Consider the following 12,074-nt stretch of genomic DNA (forward strand, 5'->3'; position numbering starts at 1 on the left):
TCGCTGAATATGTTTAAAGCGCGGATGGATGGATTCCTGATCGGTAAGGGAATTAAGGGTTATGGGGATCAGGCGGGTAAGTGGTACTGATCCACGTCAGATCAGCCATGATCTTATTGAATGGCGGGGCAGGCTCGAGGGGCTAGATGGCCTACTCCTGCTCCTATTTCTTATGTTCTTATTTCTTATGTTCTTACTCTCAGACAAATATTAGAATAAACTTGCATTTCCATCATTCAGACTCTCAGGCCAACACTGTCGACAGAGCAGCTTACCCTCAGTACTGCACTGGAGTATTAGTCTGCAACGTGAGCTCAAGTCTCTTGGGTGGGATCCAAACCCATAACCTCTGACCCTGAGGGGGCGATGCTACCACTGAGGTTTGGCTGACGTATTCATCGTGAGAAAAGCCCTAGAAAAACAGCCGAAAAAAACTCACCTTTTAAAGGGGAAAAAGTTTCGATTTGGAATCTACCCTCTGCCGAGAGCTGCTGGGCACCTGTAAGATTTTTCCAGGATCAATTACTGACAGTAACAACTCCTACAATTTTTTATGAAAGGGTATTCTGTAGCAGTCTGGTGCCCCCAGAGGAGGGGGCAGTGGGGTTAAAGAATATCCACCGCACTCTGGTCTTGTCACTGCTCACTGATTCCCCACTGGAAAGTTCACATGTGTGAGGATGGAACACAATAATCTGTGGAGAATTAAAGTGAAAGGATAAGTGAGTTTGAGAAAGTGCAGAAGGAGAATGTGAGATGAACTGCAAATGTCAGTGTGCATGTGTGTGCAAAGTGTTTGCGAGAACTTGTCTTAAAATATAAGTGTGGATTAGCCTGAGTGTTAGTGTATGTGAGTTAATGTTCAGGGGTGTGTGTGAGTTAGTGTGTGGGAGTGTGTGTGTGTGGGAGTGTGTGCGTGTGTGTGTGTGCGCATGTGCGTGTGTGAGAGTTAGTGTGCGGGGGTGTGTCTGTGTGCGGGGGGGTGTCTGTGTGTTAGTGAGCGGGGGTGTGTGTGTGAGCTAGTGTGCAGGGCTGTATGTGTGTGTGAGATAGTGTGCGGGGCTGTATGTGTGTGTGTGAGATAGTGTGCGGGGCTGTGTGTGTGTGTCGGTGTGAGAGTTAGTGTGCAGGGATTTGTGTGTAAGTGTGCGGGGGTGTGTGTGTGAGTTGGTGTGCGTGTGAGTTGGTGTGCGGGGGGTTGTGTGTGTGAGAGAGATAGTATGCTGGGGAGTGTGTGTGAGTTGGTGTGCGGGTGTGTGTGCGCAGGTTAGTGTGCGGAGCTGTGTGTGTGCATGAGATAGTGTGCGGGGCTGTGTGTGTGTGTGAGTTAGTGTGCGGGGGAGTGTGTGTGTGCATTAGTGTGCGGGGATCTGTGTGTGAGTAAGTGTGCAGGGTTGTGCGTGTGAGTTAGTGTGCGGGGGTGTGTGCAAGAGTCATGTGTGTGAGTTAGTGTGCGGGGGTGTGCAGGTGTGTGTGTGTGTGTGTGTTAGTGGGCGAGGGTGTGGATGTGAGTTGGTGTGCGGGGGTGTTTGTGTGTGTGTAAGTGTGTGAGTTAGTGTGCGGGGGTGTGTGAGCGTGCCTGAGTTAGTGTGCGGGGCTGTATGTGTGCGTGAGAGTTAGTGTGCGGGGGTGTGTGTGTGAGTTAGTGTGTAGGGGTGTGTGTGTGAGTGTGCAGGGGTGTGTGTGTGAGTTAGTGTGCGGGGATGCGCAAGAGAGTTAGTGTGTGAGTGTGTGTGCATGTGTGTGAGTTGGTGTGCAGAGGTGCGTGCGTGCGTGAGAGGTAGTGTGCGGGGGTGTGTGTGTGAGTTGGTGTGTGTGTGAGTTGGTGTGCGGGTGTGTGTGTGCAGGTTAGTGTGCGGAGCTGTGTGTGTGCGTGATTTAGTGTGTGGGACTGTGTGTGTGTGTTAGTGTGCGGGGGAGTGTGTGTGTGCGTTAGTGTGCGGGGATCTGTGTGAGAGTTAGTGTGCGGGTGTGTGTGCGAGGTAGTGTGCGGGGGTGTGCGTGTGAGTTAGTGTGTGTGTGTGCATGTGTGTGAGTTAGTGTGCGGGGGTGTGTGTGTGAGTTAGCATGCGGGTGTGTGTGTGTTAGTGTGCGGGGTGTGTGTGTGTGTTAGTGGGCGGGGGTGTGGGTGTGAGTTGGTGTGCAGGAGTGTGTTTGTGTGTGTATGTGTGCGAATTAGTGCACGGGTGTGTGTGCATGAGTTAGCGTGCGGGGGTGTGTGAGCGTGCCTGAGTTAGTGTGCGGGGCTGTATGTGTGTGTGAGAGTTAGTGTCCGGGGGTTTGTGTGTGTGTGTGTGAGTTAATGCGCCGGGGTGTGCGTGTGAGTTCATGTGCGGGGGTGTGTGCGTGAGTGAGTGAGTGTGCGGGGGTATATTTGTGTGTGGTGTGGGTGAGCGGGGGTGTGTGTGAGAGTTAATGTGTGGGGGATGTGTGTTTGTGTGACTTTGTGTTCAGGGGTGTGTCTGTGAGATAGTGTGCGGGTGTGTGTGTGTGTTAGTGGGCGGGGGTGTGATTGCGAGTTGGTGTGCAGGGGTGTGTTTGTGTGTGTATGTGTGTGAGTTAGTGCACGGGTGTGTGTGTATGAGTTAATGTGCGGGGGTGTGTGAGCGTGCCTGAGTTAGTGTGCGGGGGTGTATGTGTGTACGAGAGTTAGTGTTGGGGGGGGGCGGTGTGTGTGTGCGGGTGGGTTAGTGTGCAGGGGTGTGCACGAGAGTTGGTGTGTGAGTGTGTGTGCGTGTGTGTGAGTTAGTGTCCGGGGGTTTGTGTGTGTGTGTGTGTCAGTTAATGTGCCAGGGTGTGCGTGTGAGTTAGTGTGCGGGGGTATATTTGTGTGTGTGTGTTAGTGTGCGGGTGTGTCTGCGTGTTAGTGAGCGGGGGTGTGTGGGAGAGTTAGTGTGTGGGGGGTGTGTGTTTGTGAGACTTAGTGTTCAGGAGTGTGTGTATGAGTTAGTGTGCGGGGGTGTGTCTGTGAGATAGTGTGCGGGTGCGTGTGTGTGAGAGTTAATGTGCGGGGGTGTGTCTGTGAGTGAGTGTGCGGTGGTGTGTCTGTGAGTTAGTGTGCGGGTGTGTGTGTGTGTTAGTTAGTGGGCGGAGGGGTGTCTGTGTGCGAGTTAATGTTCGGTGGTGTGTTTGTGTGTGTGTGTGCGCGCGCGCCGCATGAGAGTTAGCGTGCGGGGATGTATGTGTGGGTCAGTGTGCAGGGGTGTGTGTGTGAGCTAGCATGTGGGGATGTGTGTGAGTTAGCGTGCGGGTGTGCATGTGTGTGTGTGAGAGTTAGAGTGCGGGGGTGCGTGAGTCAGTGTGCGGATGCGTGTGTGTGTGTGTGTATGTATGTGAGAGAGAGAGAGTTGTATGTGTGCTGCTCAGTGTGCAGGGGCGAGTGTGAGTTAGCGTGCGGGTGAGTGTGTGTGCGTGTGAGTTAGTATGCGGGTGTGTGTGTGCAGGGGTGTGTGTGAGTTAGAGTACAGCAGTGTATGTATGTGAGTTACTGTGCGGGAGTGTGTGTGTGTGTGAGAGTTAGTGTGCGGGGTTGTGTGTGTCTGTGTGTAGGTCAGTGGGGTGCAGGGGTGTGTGTGAGAGTTAGTGTGCGGGGGTGTGTGTATGTGTGTGTGTGAGTTAGAGTGCAGCGGTGTGTGTATGAGTTAGTGTGCGGATGTGTGTCTGTGTGAGAGAGAGAGTTACGTACGGATGTGTGTGTGGCTCAGTGTGCAGGGGCGTGTGAGAGTTATTGTGCAGGGGTGTGTGGTGTGAGTTAGTGTATGGGTGTGTGTGTGTGTATGTGTGTGTGCGTGAGTTAGTGGGCAGGTGTATGTGTGTGAGTTAGAGTGTGGGGTGTGCGCGGGAGTTGTATGCGTGCTGCTCAGTGTGCAGGGGCGAGTGTGAGTTAGCGTGCGGGTGAGTGTGTGTGTGCGGGGCTATGTGTGTGTGTGTTAGTGTGTGAGGGTGTGTGAGTTTGTGTGCGTGTACATGAGTTCGTGTGCGAGGGTATTTGACTGCGTGAGCTAGTGTGCAGGGGTGTGTGTGTGAGTGAGTTAGTGTGCAGGGGTGTGTGTGTGTGTTGGTGCGTGAGGGTGTGTGTGTGTGCGTTAGTGTACGGGGGTATGAGAGTGTGTGTGAATTAGTGTGCAGGTGTGTGTGTGCGAGAGTTAGTGTGTGGGGTGTGTGAGAGAGTCAGTGTGCGGAGGTGTGTGCGAGTCAGTGTGTGGAGGTGTGTGCATGAGTTAGTGTGCGTGGGTGTGTGGGAGCTACTGTGCGGGGGTGTGTGTGTGTGAGGTAGTGTGCGGGGGTGTGTGTGTGTTTGTGAGAGTTAGTTTGTGGGAGTGTGAGAGTTACTGTGAGGGGGAGACTGTGTGTGTGTGTGTGTGTGTGTGCGTTATTGTGCAGGTGTGTGTGTGTGTGAGTTAGTGTGCGGGGGTGTGTGAGTGAGTTAGTGTGCGGGGTGCGTGCTTGTGTGTAAGTTAGTGTGCGGGGTGGTGTGTGTGTGTTAGTGTGTGGGGTGCGTGCTTGTGTGAGAGTTAGTGTGCGAGGTTGTGTGTGTGTTAGTGTGCGGAGGTGTCCGTATGCGTGTGTCTGTGTGTGAGTTGGTGCGCGGAGGTGTGTTATTGTGTGTGTGTGTGAGAGAGTTAGTGTGCGGGTGTGTGTGAGTTAGTGCGCGGGGGGGTGTGTGTGCATGTGTGTGCGAGTTAGTGTGCGGGGGGGTGAGTGTGTGTGTGTGAGTTACAGTGCGGAGGTGTGTATGTGTGTGGGTCAGTGTGCAGGGGTGTGTATGTGAGTTGGTGTGCGGGGCTATGTGTGTGTGTGTTAGTGTGCGGGGGAGTGTGTGTGTGAGTTAGTGTGCGGGTGTATGTGTGTCAGTGTGGGGTGCTGTGTGTGTGTGTGTGTGTGTGAGTTAGTGTGCGGGCGAGTGTGTGTGTGCATTAGTGTGCGGGGATCTGTGTGTGAGTAAGTGTGCAGGAAAGTGTGTGTGAGTTAGTGTGCAGATGTGTGTGTGTGTTAGTCTGCGGGTGTGTGTGTGTTAGTGGGCGGGGGTCTGTGTGTGAGTAAGTGTGTGGGGGTGTGCGGGTGTGTGTTAGTTAGTGTGCGGGTGTGTGTGCGAGAGTTAGTGTGCGGGTGTGTGTGTTGTGTGTGTGAGTTAGGGTGCTGGGCTGTGTGTGTGCGTGAGTTAGAGTGCAGCATTGTGTGTGCGTGAGTTAGTGTGCGGGGCTGTGTGTGAGAGATAGTGTGCGGGGGAGTGTGTGTGTGAGATAGTGTGCGGGGGAGTGTATGTGTGAGATAGTGTGCGGGGGAGTGTGTGTGTGAGATAGTGTGCGGGGGAGTGTGCGGGTGCGTGAGTTAGCGTGCGGGTGCGTGAGTTAGCGTGCGGGTGCGTGGGTTAGCGTGCGGGTGCGTGGGTTAGCGTGCGGGTGCGTGGGTTAGCGTGCGGGTGCGTGGGTTAGCGTGCGGGTGCGTGGGTTAGCGTGCGGGTGCGTGGGTTAGCGTGCGGGTGCGTGGGTTAGCGTGCGGGTGCGTGAGTTAGCGTGCGGGTGCGTGAGTTAGCGTGCGGGTGCGTGAGTTAGCGTGCGGGTGCGTGAGTTAGCGTGCGGGTGCGTGAGTTAGCGTGCGGGTGCGTGAGTTAGCGTGCGGGTGCGTGAGTTAGCGTGCGGGTGCGTGAGTTAGCGTGCGGGTGCGTGAGTTAGCGTGCGGGTGCGTGAGTTAGCGTGCGGGTGCGTGAGTTAGCGTGCGGGTGCGTGAGTTAGCGTGCGGGTGCGTGAGTTAGCGTGCGGGTGCGTGAGTTAGCGTGCGGGTGCGTGAGTTAGCGTGCGGGTGCGTGAGTTAGCGTGCGGGTGCGTGAGTTAGCGTGCGGGTGCGTGAGTTAACATGCGGGTGCGTGAGTTAGCGTGCGGGTGCGTGAGTTAGCATGCGGGAGTGTGTGTATGAATTAGTGTGCGGGGATGTGTGTGAGAGTGACTGTGCGGAGGGTGTGTGTGTGTGTGTGAATTAGTGTGCAGGGGAATGTGTGTGTGTGTGTGTGTGTGTGTGTGTGTGTGTGTGTGTGTGTGTGTGTGTGTGTGTGTGTGTGAGTTAGTGTGTGACTTAGGGTGTGGGTGCGTGTGTGTTAATGTGTGGGGATGTGTGTGTGCGTTGGTGTGCGGGGATGTGTGAGCGCGCCTGAGTTAGTGTGCCGGGGGGGATGTGTGTGTGAGCTAGTATGTGGGGGTGTGTGTGTGAGTTGGCGCACGGGGGTGTGTGTGTGTTAGTGTGCGGGGGATGTGCGAGAGTGTGTGTGCATGTATGTGAGTTAGTGTGCGAGGTTGTGTGTGTGCATTAGTGTGCGAGCTGTGTGCGTGAGTGAGAGTTAGTGGGGCGGGGGTGTACGCATGTGTGTGTCTGTGTGTGAGTTAGTGTGCGGGCTGTGTGTGAGAATTGGTGCACGGGGGTGTGTTATTGTGTGTGTGAGTGTTAATGTGCGGGGTGTGTGTGAGTTAGTGTGCAGGGGTGTGTGTGAGAGTGTGCGGGAGTGTGTCTGTGTGCATGTGAGTTAGTCTGCGGGGCTATGTGTGTGTGAGTTAGAGTGCAGCGGTGTGTGTGTGTGTGTGAGTTAGTGTGTGGACGTGTGTGTGTGTGAGAGAGAGTTGTGTGCGGATGTGTGTGTGTGGCTCAGTGTGCAGGGGCGTGTGTGAGTTATTGTGCGGGGGAGGGTGTGTGAGTTAGTATGCAGGTGTGTGTGTGTATGTGTGTGAGTTAGTATGCCGGTGTGTGAGTGAGTTAATGTTCGGCTGTGTGTGTGTGTGTGTGTGTGTGTGTGAGTTAGGGTGCGGGGGTGTGCGCATGTGTTAGTGTGCGGGGGGGTGTGAGTTAGTGTGCAGGGCTGTGTGGGAGAGTGAGTTAGTGTGCAGGGGTGTGTGTGTGTGTGTTGGTGGGCGAGGGTGTGTGTGCGCATTAGTGTGCGGGTGTGCGTTTTTGTGTGTGTGTGAGAGTTAGTGCGCAGGGGGTGTGTGTGTGAGTTAGTGTGCAAGGGTGCGAGAGTGCGTGTGAGTTAGGGTGCGGGGGTGTGTGCGTGAGTTAGTGTGCGGGGGGGTGTGCGTGATTTAGTGTGCGAGGGTGTGTGTGTGTGTGAGAGAGTTAGTGTGTGCGGGTGTGTGTGTGTGAGTTAATGTGCAGGGGTGTGTGTGTGAGTTAGTGTGCGGGGGTGTGTGTGTGTGTGAGAGTTAGTGTGCAGGTGTGAGTGTGTGAGTTAGTGAGTGGGGAGTGGGGAGTGTGAGTGTGAGTTAGTGTGCAGGGGTGTGTGTGTGTGTGAGTTTTGTGTGTGTGGGTTAGTGTGCAGGGGTGTGTGTGTGAGTTATTGTGCGGGCCTGCGTGTGTGAGTTAGAGTGCGGAGGTGTGTTTGTGTGTGTGAGAGTTAATGTGCGGGGGTGTGTGTGTGAGTTAGTGTGCAGGGGTGTGCATGTGAGTTAGTGTGCGGGGCTATGTGTGTCTGTGAGTTAGAGTGCCGGGTGTGTGTGAGAGTTAGTGTGCGGAGTGTGTGTGTGTGAGATAGTGTGCGGGGTTGTGTGTGTGAGATAGTGTGCGGGTGTGTGTGTGAGAGATAGTGTGCAGCGCTGTGTGTGTGAGATAGTGTGCGGGGCTGTGTGTGAGAGTTAGTGTGCGGGCGAGTATGTGTGTGCGTTAGCGTGCGGGGATCTGTGTGTAAGTGTGCGGGGATGTGTGTGTAAGTTAGTGCGCGGGGGTGTGCACGTGAGTTAGTGCGTGGGTGTGTGTGTGTGTTAATGTGCGGGTGTGTGTGTGTTAGTGTGCGGGTGTGTGCAGGTGTGTGTGTGTTAGTGGGTGGGGGTGTGTGTGTGAGTTGGTGTGCGGGGATGTGTGAGCGTGCCTGAGTTAGTGTGCGGGGGGGGTGTGTGTGTGAGAGCTAGTGTGTGGGGGTGTGTGTGTGTTAGTGTGCGGGGGATGTGTGAGAGTGTGTGTGCATGTATGTGAGTTAGTGTGTGAGGTTGTGTGTGTGCGTTAGTGTGCGGGCTGTGTGCGTGTCTGAGTGTTAGTGTGCGGGGGTGTACGCATCTGTGTGTCTGTGTGTGAGTTAGTGTGCGGGCTATGTGTGAGAATTGGTGCGCGGGGGTGTTACTGTGTGTGTGAGTGTTAATGTGCAGGGTGTGTGTGTGAGTTAGTGTGTGCGGGTGTGTGTGTGAGTGTTAGTGTGTGCGGGTGTGTGTGTGTGTGTGAGAGTTAGTGTGTGCGGGTGTGTGTGTGAGTTAGTGTGTGGGGAGTGAGTGTGTGAGTTAGTGTGCAGGTGTGTGTGCGTGCGTTAGTGTGCGAGGGTGTGTGTGTGTGTGAGAGAGTTAGTGTGTGTGGGGGGGTGTGTGTGAGTTAGTGTGCGGGGGTGTGTGTGTGTGTGTGTGTGTGAGTGAGTTAGTGTGTGCGGGGGGGGGTGTGTGAGAGTTAGTGTGTGCGGGTGTGTGTGTGAGAGTTAGTGTGTGCGGGTGTGTGTGTGTGTGAGAGTTAGTGTGTGCGGGTGTGTGTGTGTGAGAGTTAGTGTGTGGGGAGTGAGAGTGTGAGTTAGTGTGCGTGGGTGTGTGCGTGCGTTAGTGTGCGAGGGTGTGTGTGTGTGTGAGAGAGTTAGCGTGTGCGTGGTGTGTGTGAGAGTTAGTGTGTGTGTGTGTGTGTGTGAGTTAGTGTGTGCGGGTGTGTGTGTGTGTGTGAGAGTTAGTGTGTGGGGAGTGAGAGTGTGAGTTAGTGTGCGGGGGTGTGTGCGTGCATTAGTGTGCGAGGGTGTGTGTGTGTGTGAGAGAGTTAGTGCGTGCGGGGGGGGGTGTGCGAGTGTGTGCGGGTGTGTGTGTGTGTGAGAGTTAGTGTGTGCGGGTGTGTGTGTGAGAGTTCGTGTGTGCGGGTGTGTGTGTGAGAGTTCGTGTGTGCGGGTGTGTGTGTGTGTGTGAGAGAGTTAGTGTGCGGGGGGGTGTATGTTTGGGTCAGTGTGTATTGGTGCGTGTGAGTTAGCGTGCAGGGCTGCGAGTGTGTGAGAGAGAGTTAGAGTGCGGGGGTGTGTGTTTGTGAGTTAGTGTGCGGTTATGTGTGCACGTGAGAGTTAGTGTGCGGGTGTGTGTGTGAGTTAGTATGCGGGGGGTTGTGCGTGTGTGTGTGGCTCAGTGTACAGGGGGCGTGCGTGAGAGTTATTGTGCGGGGGGGGAGTGCGTGTGTGAGTTAGTGTGCGGGTGTGTGTGTGAGAGTTAGTGTGCGGGTGTGCGTGTGTGCGAGTTAGTGTGTGTGTGTGTGAGTGAGATAGTGTGCGGGGCTGTGTGTGAAAAAGTTAGTGTGCGGGGATCTGTGTGTAAATTAGTGCGCGGGGGTGTGCACGTGAATTAGTGCGTGGGTGTGTGTGTGTGTGAGTTCATGTGCGGGTGTGTGTGTGTTAGTGGGTGGGGGTGCGTTAGTGGGTGGAGGTGGGTGTGTGAGTTGGTGTGCGGGGATGTGTGAGTGTTAGTGTGCGGGGGATGTGTGAGAGTGTGTGTGTCTGTGTGTGAGTTAGTGTGCGGGCTATGTGTGAGAATTGGTGCGCGGGGGTGTGTTACTATGTGTGTGAGAGTTAATGTGCGGGGTGTGTGTGTCAGTTAGTGTGCAGGGGTGTGTGTGCGAGTTAGTGTGCGGGAGTGTGTGTGTGTGTGTGCATGTGAGTAGATGTGTGGGAGTATGTGTGTGTGCATGTGAGCTAGCGTGCGGGTCTATGTGTGTGTGTGAGTTAGAGTGCAGCGGTGTGTGTGTGCGAGTTTGTGCGCGGGGTGTGTGTGAGTTGGTGTGCGGGGCTGTGTTTGAGAGATAGTGTGCGGGTGTGTGTGTGTGAAATAGTGTGCGGGTGTGTGTGTGTGAGATAGTGTGAAGGGCTGTGTGTGAGAGTTAGTGTGCGGGGCTGTGTGTGAGAGATAGTGTGCGGGTGTGTGTGTGTGAGATAGTGTGCGGGTGTGTGTGTGTGAGATAGTGTGCGGGTGTGTGTGAGATAGTGTGCGGGGCTGTGTGTGTGAGATAGTGTGCGGGGTGTGTGTGAGAGTTAGTGTGCGGGGTGTGTATGTGAGATAGTGTGCAGCGCTGTGTGTGTGAGATAGTGTGCAGGGTTGTGTGTGTGTGAGAGTTAGTGTGCGGGCGAGTATGTGTGTGCGTTAGTGTGCGGGGATCTGTGTGTGAGTAAGTGTGCGGGGATGTGTGTGTAAGTTAGTGCGTGGGCACGTGAGTTAGTGTGTGGGTGTGTGTGTGAGTTAATGTGCGGGTGTGTGTGTGTTAGTGTGCGGGTGTGTGCAGGTGTGTGTGTGTTAGTGGGTGGGGGGTGGGGGTGTTAGTGGGTGGGGGTGTGTGTGTGAGTTGGTGTGCGGGGATGTGTGAGCGTGCCTGAGTTAGTGTGCGGGGGGGGTGGGGTGTGAGAGCTCGTGTGTGGGGGTGTGTATGTGAGTTGGTGTGCGGGGGTGTGTGTGTGTTAGTGTGCGGGGGATGTGTGAGAGAGTGTGTGTGCATGTATGTGAGTTAGTGTGCAAGGTTGTGTGTGTGCGTTAGTGTGCGGGCTGTGTGCGTGTCTGAGAGTTAGTGTGTGGGGGTGTACGCATGTGTGTGTCTGTGTGTGAGTTAGTGTGCGGGCTATGTGTGAGAATTAGTGCACGGGGATGTGTTACTGTGTGTGTGAGTGTTAATGTGCGGGGTGTGTGTGTGAGTTAGTGTGCGGGAGTGTGTGTGTGTGCATGTGAGTTAGTGTGCGGGGCTATGTGTGTGTGTGAGTTAGAGTGCAGCGGTGTGTGTGTGTGTGTGTGTGTGAGTTAGTGTGCGGATGTATGTGTGTGAGAGAGAGTTGTGTGCGGATGTGTGTGTGTGGCTCAGTGTGCAGGGGCGTGTGTGAGTTATTGTGCGGGGGGGTGTGTGTGAGTTAGCATGCAGGTGTGTGTGTGAGAGAGAGTTAGTATGCCGGTGTGTGAGTGAGTTAATGTTCGGCTCTGTGTGTAGGTGTGTGTGTGTGAGTTAGGGTGCGGGGATGTGCGCATGTGTTAGTGTGCGGGGGTGTGTGAGTTTGTGTGCAGGGGTGTGTGTGTGTGTTGGTGCGTGAGGGTGTGTGCGCGCGCATTAGTGTGCGGGTATATCTTTTTGTGTGATGTGTGTGAGAGTTAGTGCGCAGGGGGTGTGTGTGAGAGTTAGTGTGTAAGGGTGTGAGAGTGCGTGTGAGTTAGTGTGCGGGGGTGTGTGCGTGAGTTAGTGTGCGGGGGTGTGTGCGTGAGTTAGTATGCGAGGGTGAATGTGTGTGTGTGAGAGAGTTAGTCTGTGCGGGTGTGTGTGTGAGTTAATGTGCGGGGGTGTGTGTGTGAGTTAGTGTGCTGATGTGTGTGTGTGAGAGAGAGTTGTGTGCGGATGTGTGTGTATGGCTCAGTGTGCAGGGGCGTGTGAGAGTTATTGTGCGGGGGGGGTGTGTGTGAGTTAGTATGCCGGTGTGTGAGTGAGTTAATGTTCGGCTGTGTGTGTGGGTGTGTGTGTGAGGTAGGTTGCGGGGGTGTGCGCATGTGTTAGTGTGCGGGGGGGCTGTGAGTTTGTGTGCAGGGCTGTGTGGGTGTGAGAGTTAGTGTGCAGGGGTGTGTGTGTGTGTGTTGGTGCACGAGGGTGTGTGTGCGCATTAGTGTGCGGGTGTGTGTTTTTGTGTGTGTGTGTGTGTGTGTGTGTGTTAGTGCGCAGGGGGTGTGTGCGTGAGTTAGTGTGCAAGGGTGCGAGAGTGCATGTGAGTTAGGGTGCGGGGGGGTGTGCATGAGTTAGTGTGCGGGGGGGTGTGCGTGAGTTAGTGTGCGAGTGTGTGAGAGAGTTAGTGTGTGCGGGTGTGTGTGTGAGTTAATGTGCAGGGGTGTGTTTGTGAGTTAGTGTGCGGGGGGGTGTGTGTGTGTGTGAGAGTTAGTGGGTGTGTGTGTGTGTGAGAGTTAGTGTGCAGGTGTGTGTGTGTGTGGGTTCGTGTGCAGGGATGTGTGTGTGAGTTATTGTGCGGGCCTGCGTGTGTGAGTTAGAGTGCGGAGGTGTGTTTGTGCGTGTGAGAGTTAATGTGCAGGGGTGTGTGTGTGTGTGTGTTAATGTTTGGTTGTGTGTATGTGTGT

The 12,074-nt window shown here is 54.8% G+C and overlaps 1 protein-coding gene across 4 annotated transcripts in view; it reads right to left on the minus strand.

The window, feature by feature from the left end:
• mif4gdb (MIF4G domain containing b) overlaps positions 1–12,074 on the minus strand; it is a 63,402-nt gene that overhangs the window by 27,648 nt on the left and 23,680 nt on the right. For 2 of the 4 annotated variants that reach the window (XM_078225260.1, XM_078225257.1), the window contains exon 2: positions 440–695. The exons of 1 other annotated variant lie outside the window; for it this stretch is intronic. The gene's annotated coding sequence lies outside the window, so the exon portion shown is untranslated. The remainder of the gene's footprint in view (positions 1–439; positions 696–12,074) is intronic. One more of the 4 variants, XM_078225258.1, reaches the window with a different exon arrangement.

The sequence above is a fragment of the Mustelus asterias genome, chromosome 12 (assembly GCF_964213995.1).
Source record: "Mustelus asterias chromosome 12, sMusAst1.hap1.1, whole genome shotgun sequence".
Classification (NCBI taxonomy): Eukaryota; Metazoa; Chordata; class Chondrichthyes; order Carcharhiniformes; family Triakidae; genus Mustelus; species Mustelus asterias.